Here is a 10284-nt window from a genome sequence, read left to right on the forward strand (position 1 = left end):
TCGTGTGCTTCTTGGCTACTGGTTGTGAGGCACGGTCGTGCGAGGTTGCACGGTCGTGTGCTGCTCTCTCTCGGGAAAGGCCATACGGCTATGCAGGGTTGCACGGTCGGTGTCAAGTGGCTCCCTACTTTACTCCGATACGTCGACAATCACTGTTTTCACTCCAAAAATTATCCCTGTCAACACAAAACCAAACAAAGAATAGATCTCCGACAAAAGAGTAATTAATGCAGAATAAACAATAGGAGAGATAATCATGTAAACAATATATGCAAATTAAGTAAGTGAATGTGCGTTAAAACATACATAAATGATCATAATATTTACACACATCAATAGACCACTCAGATGTAGTGGTAACTGGAGTTGTGAGCAGTTGTCAACTCCTGACGAATCATCTATACAAATGTTGTTGTAGCTGGAGTAGGGTGTAGGAGTGGCATACATATACAGATGCAGATGATGCATTTTGTATATCTTGGAGATACTTTTTGCATATGTTTGAGATAAGGATGTTAGATTTGCCTACATGTAGCAAAAGGAAATTCGCTCACCCCTAGCACCTAATTCATCCCTACGCCAATACGAAGGAGGTAAATCACGGGTGGCTACTAGACATTAGTGCAGTACCCAAGACATGGGGGAAGGCATGATCGGGCGCACGGAGTTTCGACCCCTATGTGACAACACCTCATTCCTCAACCACCACACCGCCCCGAGGTGACTGGATTTGCCTACATGGTATATGTGTTCATGATGTCATATGTTGCTCATGTGGTTATGAGTAGTTTTCTTACAGCTCCTCAGTTTTTACTGATCATTATACCATACATGTTAGACCAGTTCTGGTATGTATATTTATTTTGTTATTTATAGTTATGTATATCAATATTACCTATGAGACTGTATAAAAATATAAAATAGCCAAGAAATAAGCTAAGAAAATAGTGAATGAAGTAAAGAATGAAACTTTAGAACGATTATATCAAAAATTGGATACAAAAGAAGGGGAAAGAGATTTATAGAATAAGTAAAGTGAGAGAAAGAAAGATAAGAGATTTTATCGAAATAAAATATGTAGGATCGAAAGTGCTAGGGGGGGGGATAGTGCTCGAGGATATTTTGTTCGTTTAGAGTAAAACATGCAGCAGAAAAAATAAAACAATACACGAACACCAAGAGTTTTACTTGGTTCGGAGCCTGTGGCGACTCCTACTCCAAGGCCCACACTCATTAAGTGTTTACTTTGGGAAATCACTATCAATTCATAAATATTACAAAATAATACAAATTAAATCACTATCAAATATTATACCGACAACAAGAAATTCTGAAATCGAAAGGTTCTAGTCGTAAGAGTAGCGTTAGGACTTCATCGGATCGTCTTGTTAGTAACACATGGAAGTAGGATTGCTAGATTGTTGATTTACTCAGCTGATACTTGAATCAGCCTTAAGTTTCCCATTGAGAGTGCCTTCAACGTCTATGGAGGGCACCCTCAGCCCGTCGAATCAGCTACGTTGATAAGCTCCACAACTCTCACTGCTTATCTGCCTGAGGGCGCCTCCAAGCTCCATGGAGGGTGCCCTCTATCCAGCGTCCAAGGTGCCTTCAAGCTCCATGGAGGGCGCCTCGGGACTGTTCATCCGAGGCTTTTCTTGTGCGATTTCCGTCATGCATGGCATGTTAGTGTACAAACAAAGTATACCATACAAAACAAGATTAGTACAATAAAATATAATAAATAGAAAGTTATTTTGACAGCCTCCAGACTGTCCAGTTCTGACTTCGGATTTCACCTCCGGAAACCCTAGGTCGAACCGACGTCTACTATTCCCTCACTAGGGAACGTGTCCTCACCTACTCCATTCAGGAGAGTTTACCTGTTTGCCAGTTTGATCAACTAGACTTTTGCTTAGCGTCCAAATCTCCAGGACTTTCTGCTGGGTGTTCGCTCCACGACCTACCCAGTCTTCCACCCAGTTCGCGACACCAGGATTTCAACCTAAGTCCCCGACTCTAGGATTTTTGCCCCAAGCCTTCGACCCGCAAAGACTTTCCGCCTAGGGTTACTGCCCCCTAGGGTTTTCCACCTGCCTAACCGCAACTTGGACTTTTGCCTAAGTACACTTAGGATTTTCCTGCAATCTCATTCAAATTCGTTAGATCACAAATAACCTTAACTTTGAACCCTTTACCATTATCAAAACTCAGGTTCGATCATCGGATACTTTCCGCACCAACAATCTCCTCCTTTTTGATTATGACAATAAAATTCAAAGTTAAGTAAACCATAATTTGATAAAAAGTATAAGTTAAAAAGATGTAACAGCAAGATTCAAGAAATCAAGTGCATTAAAAATATTTAAATGGAAATGTATCCCCCCCTTAATCACTTATTCACTTTTTCCTCCCCCTTAATTACTTAACTCTCACTTTTTCCTCCCCCTTTGCCATATATCAAAAACAGAATAGAGAGAAGGTTGTACAATGACTTAGCTTTGAAAAATGACTTACAAAAAACTCAAAATAATTAAAGAATTTTATTAAAATTTAGCCAAGTACTTTAGTTTTAAAAGATGTGGATAAAAGCTGAGTGAAGTACTTAAAAAATTTATAGAAAGCTTAGTTAAGGTAAAATTTTTTGTAAAAGAATAATTATCTTTAAATATTATTTTGTTTAAACACTTAGTTAAAAACTTTTTTTAAACACTAAGCTTTTTAAGTATGATTTTTGTTTCAACACCAAGCTTAAAAGATTGCATAAAAACCAGGCTTAAAAAGATTGTTTAAATAAGCTTAAAAAGATTGTTTAAACACCAAACTTAAAAATAATTTTTGTTTCAACACTAAAAATAATTTTTGTTAAAACACTAAGTGTGAAAACTAATTTTTGTTTCAATACCAAGCTTAAAATATTGCTTAAAAGTAATTTTTCTTTTAACACCAAAAAATATTTTGTTTAAAAATAAGTTTAAAAATAAATTTTGTTTTAAACATTAAGCTTAAAAATATTTTTAGAAACAAAGCTTAAAAATAATTTTTAAAACTAAGATTAAAAATAATTTTTTTAATTAAGCTTAAAAATATTTTTTGTTTAAACATTAAGCTTAAAAATATTTTTGAAAATAAGATTAAAAAACTAAAGGTTTGAAAAGTAAAAAAGACTTTAATCTGGCTTCTTTTATTTCCCCTAATTGAAGTAAGCCAATTCCCTAAAGTCCAAACATGAGTAACAAAATATTTATCTTTAAACAAATGTCTAACCTTTAGTTACTAACTGTTTACCATAAGGAAGTAGCTTTCACTTGATTAGTCAAATTAAGTAAGTGTTCCAGTTAGTTTGACTAAGCTTGGATAACTTAATTTGATTAATGTGAATTTGGTATTTATTGTCCAGACTTATGTTGATGCACAGACATAAGCATTCTGAAGTTCAGGCAGTACCCTATGCATCTCACACCATTCTAAGTGTTTTTCATACACAAGCAAGGTAATCCTAGTGTGCTTGTGAGATGCTCTGGCTTAAACCTAGGGGTACATACTTTCTAGGGGGTAGAGACCTATGCTAAATCCAAATTTTGAAACACTACTAAAATTGAAATTTTGAAAATATTTTTCCTAGAATTTTAAAGAAAATTTGAAAGTATTTTTGAAAAGTAAAGATCCTAGTCTGTTAAGCATATTCATCAAACAGACCAAACCAAACCAAACCAAACTGTCTATAAATAGCATATCATCATATACAATACATAGTAATGTATATAGTCTAATCAAGTCTAATTATCGTCAGCAGGTGATGGTAGTGGTTGCTCAGGGGTCCGCAGAGTCTGAAGGATCTGCTCAAGTCTAGTAGTCATGTCATCCCAGAGAGCAGTCATCTCCCCCCGAGGTGCACTAAAACCATCCCGGGGCGCCTCCTGTTATTTGGAGGTGCCTTCGGGAAGCGCCTTATGATATTTTTTTATTTATTTATTTTAAGTTAAGTTTAGGTTTTTAATTAAGTTTAGATTTAATTTTAAGTTAGATTTAATTTTGAAGTAATTTTAAGTTAATTTTAATTGGGATTTATGTTAGTTTAATTGAGTTAAGTTTAAGTTTGTGCTGATTTGATTAAGTTAAATGAATTTGGAATTAAATTAGTTAAGATAAATTAATTAAGAAATTAAATTGTATAAATTTAAATAAGTTAAATTTAGTTAAGTTTAATTAAGTTTAAGTCTAATTAGAAGTTAGATTAATAAAATTTATTAATTGATTGGGTTAATTAATTGATTATGTTAATTAATTGATGAGGTTAATTAGTTGATTAGGTTAATTAGTTGATTAGGTTAATTAATTGATTAGATTAAATAGTTGATTAGGTTAATTAATTAATTAGGTTAATTAATTGATTAAGTTAATTAGTTAATTCAGTTAATTAATTAGGTTAATTAATTGATTGATTAATTAGGTCTAAATTTTACCTAAGTCCATCTCACCCTTTTTTAAATTAGCAATCAGGGCACCTTATTGGTTACGCTTTCTGATATGCCATTATATTGTGACATATAAGACAGAGTCCATTTAGATAATATATCATTGTTCCTTAGATAATCTTGAAACTTTTGGCTTAAATACTCACCACCTCGATCGGATCGAAGTATCTTAATACATTTACCAAGTTGTTTCTCTACATCATTTCTGAATTTTCTAAACTTTTTAAAGGCTTTAGATTTGTGTTTCATTAGATAGACATACTCATAACAAGAGTGATCATCAATGAAAGTAATGAAGTTGATATAACCTCTTAGTGCATGAGTTGACATTTGTCCACAAACATCAGTATGTATAAGCCCAAGTAACTGATCAACTCATTCATCCTTTCCAAAAAGTAACTTTGTCTTCTTGTCTTTTAAACATGAATCACATGTATCAAATATATCTAATTCAAATGATTCGAGAATTGTAATATTTTGCAATTTGGGCATGCATTTCTTGCTTATATGGCCATGGTGATAATGTCATGAATAAGAGGTTAATTGATTATCTATTCGAGCGCATGTATTGCTCATTTCAATATTGAATACATCACCAGATATATCCAATGTATAGATACCATTTTATAAAGTTCTAGTACCATAACGAATGTCATTCAAAGTTATATGACAATAATGATTACTAAAAGTTAAATGGAAACATTTTCTATTTAAGAAAAAAATATAAGCAATGTTCTTTATTAATGCAGGAACAAAATAATAATTATCCAGTTCTAAGATAAGTCCACTACTAAACTTTAACAAGAATGTTCTGATGGCGACTGCAGCAATCTTTGCTCTATTCCTAACTCACATACTTGATTTTCTCTTGACGAGTCTTCTGCTATTTCTTAGATCCTGTATGTCATTACATGTATGTCAGTTACACCCAATATCCACTATCCAAGTGTCTGAGGAAATACATGACAATCAATAACAAAAATAGTTAAAGAAGATGGGGCATCATATGCCTTATTCTTCTTCACGAACTTAAGATAAATCTTGTAGTTTTCTTCGTCAGTGTCCTATCTTACCACAATGATGGCATGAGCCATTTTGTGCTGGTTCTACTATCTTGGCCTTTTTGCTCTTCCCCATAGCCTGATGTTTTGGCTTCCTCGTAGAATCTTTCTTGAAGGAGTCTTCTAACATCACAATTTTCAGTTCGCCTTTAATAGAAGGTTTTATAGTCTTGAGTATATTAATCATCTTAAGGATGGTCGATTCCAAGTTATTCATCCAATAGTTCATCACAAATTATGAATAACTTTTTGGCAAACTATGTAGAATTAAGTCAATACTTAACTCATGATCTATGGCAAAAATTGAATGATACTAAATGCTTATGTTGCCGTTCATCTTTAGTACAAATTGTACTACAGACAAACCCTCTTGCATCTTTGAGCTAAAGAGAAACTTGGAGACCTTGAACCTTTTGGATCTAGCTTGCTTATCAAATAGCTCATGAAGATGATAGATAATATCATAAGCATCCAATTGCTCATGCTGTTTCTGTAGTTTAGAAGTTATAGTGTCTAGCATAATGTAACTTATAAGTATAGAATCATCCTTATATTTATGATGGGCCAACAATTGATCCGCAGTTACATCGGCATCAACACTTGTGGGAAGAGGCTCATCAAGGACATAAGCTAGCTTCTCAACTTTGAGAACAATTCTCAAACTTCAAAATCAGTCTAAGAAATTTGGCCTAGTTAGTTTGTTCAAGTCTAAAATCGAAAGCAGGTTAACAGAAGTCATAATTAAATAATTAACCTAAAAATACAAAAATGAGAATGTATTAAAGACATGATTTTATTTAAGTAAATAATTTACATATAATAAAAGACCACTTATTTATCAAATTCAAATACCCTTATTTTGAATTTGGGAGATAGTATGTTTTCTCCAAGTGAGTTGATATCCACCATAGATAAGAACAACCTTGATTTTGGCTAATAAGACATTCTTAGCTATAGCAGTAGGTAACAAGTTTATCGATTATATTGCATATCGCTTATATGCAACTATCGCATCATGCTAGCAACTAATTAATTTTCGCATAAACTTCAGGTTGTTTACACATTAATAAGTATACATCAAATGCATATCATCCAACTTCACCTTTATCCACATTGATCAAGACTTTGACACAACAAAAAAATGCTTCAAGTTTAAATTCAACCTGTTAATCATGAGATTGTAATTCCATAGTTTGAACATATTTAATTTTAAATTGAACTTGACTTTAGCCAACAACTCAAATAAGAACTTAAACTCTAGTTTTACCATATTAATAGAAGGTATAGGTTTTAATATATTGTAAAAAATTTGGTTTCATCTACATCATACAAATATTCTATTTATATGACATAAAATGATGACATGACACATCACATGCATGGGATAACATGACACATCACATGCATGACATAGATGATGACATGACACATCACACGCATGACATAACATAACACATCATATATACGGCAAGATCTAATCACATCACACACGTGGTAAAATCTAATTATGTCATAATTAATTCATTTACATAGCATATAATATGCCATGAATATGACATTAATTTAAATATATTATAATTCTATTTTAAAAATAAAACTATGTTATAAATCTAATTTTAGTAAATCAAGATTTATTTAATCAAATTAAGAAACTAATTATTAATTTATAAATTTAATTAACATATCTCATCTAGAATGTTTCTCTATCTTTAATTATTTTAAAAATAAATTTCTAAATTAATTTCCTAATATTTTAAAAAATAAATAATTAACATTTCTTAATTTATTACAGGATAATTCAAATTTTGATTTTTTTTTTATGATTTTCCAAATCTTTCTAAATTTGATATTTCCTAACCATTTAGGAAACTTTCCAAAAATAAAATATTTTAATAAATTTCAAAATTATAGAAAAGACAATTTCTATAATATAATTCAGAATATCATTGATTTTAAAAAATTTCAGAATCTTACTAAATTTAGTATTACCTAACAAATTAATAAATTTTCAAAAAATAGAATATTTCTTAAAATTCTAGAAATGATAATTTTAAAATTAATAGGAAATTTCTAAATTTACTTTTCTAAAATTATTTTAAAATTTTTCTAAATTTGGAATTTCCTAATAATTTAGGAAACTTCTAAAAATAAAAATTCTTAATAATTCTAAAAATATCTCAAAAATTAATTATAAGACTAATTACAAACCATAAAATAATTTTATAATCATGTCGAAGTACGATCGGGCACTGATATCACTATTGGAAAATGGCCAATGCAGTGTGTGCTAAAAATGTATTTCATAAACATACACAGTAAAAGACTTAATGATAAATAAATTAATTTATTACATCACGCACACCACACACATGTAAGATACAATCACACAGACAAGATCATAAAATAAAATGGAATCAAATAATAATTATTCTAGGTATACTTTAGGGAAGACTTGTAACGAGAAGGGCATCAAACTTTTGCAACGTTATCAAATCTCACCTCTTTTCGTATCCAAATCGACCACTTCAAGACAACTCCAAGAGAATAAGATTTACTGTCACGCCCCGAGGGAGTCCTTGTCTGAAGAAACTTTCAGTAGCACCTCCCCTGTACGGCTGACAATCTGAAGCATTTATACAGACACAATATACATCAATCACATGTGGCTAGAATATATACACAACCACGCAGTTAATAATCTCAGCCTACACGGCTGGACAAATATAACAACAACCACACAGTTATATATATTTTTATCAGCCCACTCGGCTGAAATCAAAACCAACACAGCGGAAAAACATAAAGACAAGCCCATACAAAACAAAACAAAACAAAACACTGCTAGCCGACTAGGCTTACACCACACAACAACCCAACACTCCGGAAACAAAACCGGAACACAAAGCCAAATACACAAATTTCGTATAGCAAAACAAAATAAACACAAGCGGAGACAGGTCTTTTGATGTGACATGGGGACCAGCAGACAGGATACTCCAAGCGACTCCATAAACAACCTGGTACCTGAAAAAGATAGTGTCCACGGGGGTGAGTTCAACAAGTCAGCGAATACCAATAGACATGCCTTGTAAGATATATCTAACAGCAATAAACATGGAATACAGCTTCCTAATCATATATAGGAAAAATGCCAAATTAAAAGGTAACTGAGGAAGCTGTACTCACCAGGAACTCCTATCCAGAACAAAAGGGTCGTCAAACCGAGAGTGTCATAAATCTTGTATGCATGTCAAACATATGCATCCAACCAAATACAGCAAATAAATACAGCAAGCACAAGCAATAAATGCATCAATGCGTATGATGCCAACGACAGGGTCACCCTTGACGCCAGTGAGCCATCTCACACACAATGGTGAGACCGAGTGGGTAGGGCTGTGACAACCGTGCACTCTGACGTCACTACTCCTGATGACTGACAGGGTGGACGGGATGCTGTCGGAGTACACACATACTCCTACCCCAAATCATAAATGGGGGAGCGCAATGCTCTCATCTCCTGGTACACCATGACGGAGAGGGATCCCTGACGTGCTACCACGCTGCGTCACACTACCCATGAGTGGACCAACGGAGCACCGAACAGAGCAAAACTGACGTGCTACCATGCTGCGTCACGCTACCCATGAGCGGACCAACGGAGCACCGAACAGTGATGAAACTGGCGATATGCTCTATAATAATGGAGCAGCCTATCACGCAGCATGCAATCATGCGAATGGTGCATGACACTAAGCATGACAATATCCTCAACCAAATCCATATATATATAAAAATGTGTACCCTAGTACCAGTAAGTCAAATCCACAGATCTAGGGTATACAGGTCCTCTATGGTATAACAACCTGGGTCCTGAACATATCCACCTCCATAAAATATGTACCAACAATATACATGGATCAAAGCAAAAGGGTCTAGGTACACAAATCAGATATGATATAAAAATATAGGTACACATGCCAGATAATAAAAATCCATAATCTAGTCCTAAACTCAGTAAAGCATGGTATGTCACTTACTCTAGGAATTAAGGTACTCATGGCAATAATCACGAGGTATAAACCTAGATACATAACAAGCAACAAAATAGAACATGCTATGGGTATCAAACTGTGACATACCAAAGACAAACATGATCATTGCTTATAGCTATAAAATACTATGCATATCCAATTGGCAATATCATAAAAGATAAGTCAAGAGGTACCCCGCCTCAAATAAGAAGGTCCAATCTTTCCAAATCCAACGTCGAGATGCTCGTCTCGCGTCAAGGTCCTGTGTCACCAATATACATACATTTTTATTTAGCTACAACTCAAATGCATAGCCAAATAAAATCCTTAAGGCTATATTAGGATAAACCCTAATAAATCCTTATCATCTCCAATTTAACACATACCTAATTCATCAACAATACAAACCAATTACCCTACTTGTTACCTTAATCCTCGGCCCAAAAAGGATTGCTGCCGGAAAGGAGACGCTACTGGAAGAATGTAAATGCAGCTGGAAACACCACAGCTCTTGTCGGACACCTCTTCACTGCCTAAATCCAAAAAGGAAACAATATGATGCTTCCACCAATTGCTAATGCAAACTAACATGTAGACCAAGAGTCTAACAATTCTTCAGAAGCAAACACGGATCAATGCACTATCACTATATGCTTAGAATGGCAAAATTTCGACATAATGCACTTCGATTCCTAGTTGCCTTCCTGTTGG

This window comes from Zingiber officinale, chromosome 11A, assembly GCF_018446385.1.
Source record: "Zingiber officinale cultivar Zhangliang chromosome 11A, Zo_v1.1, whole genome shotgun sequence".
NCBI lineage: Eukaryota > Viridiplantae > Streptophyta > Magnoliopsida > Zingiberales > Zingiberaceae > Zingiber > Zingiber officinale.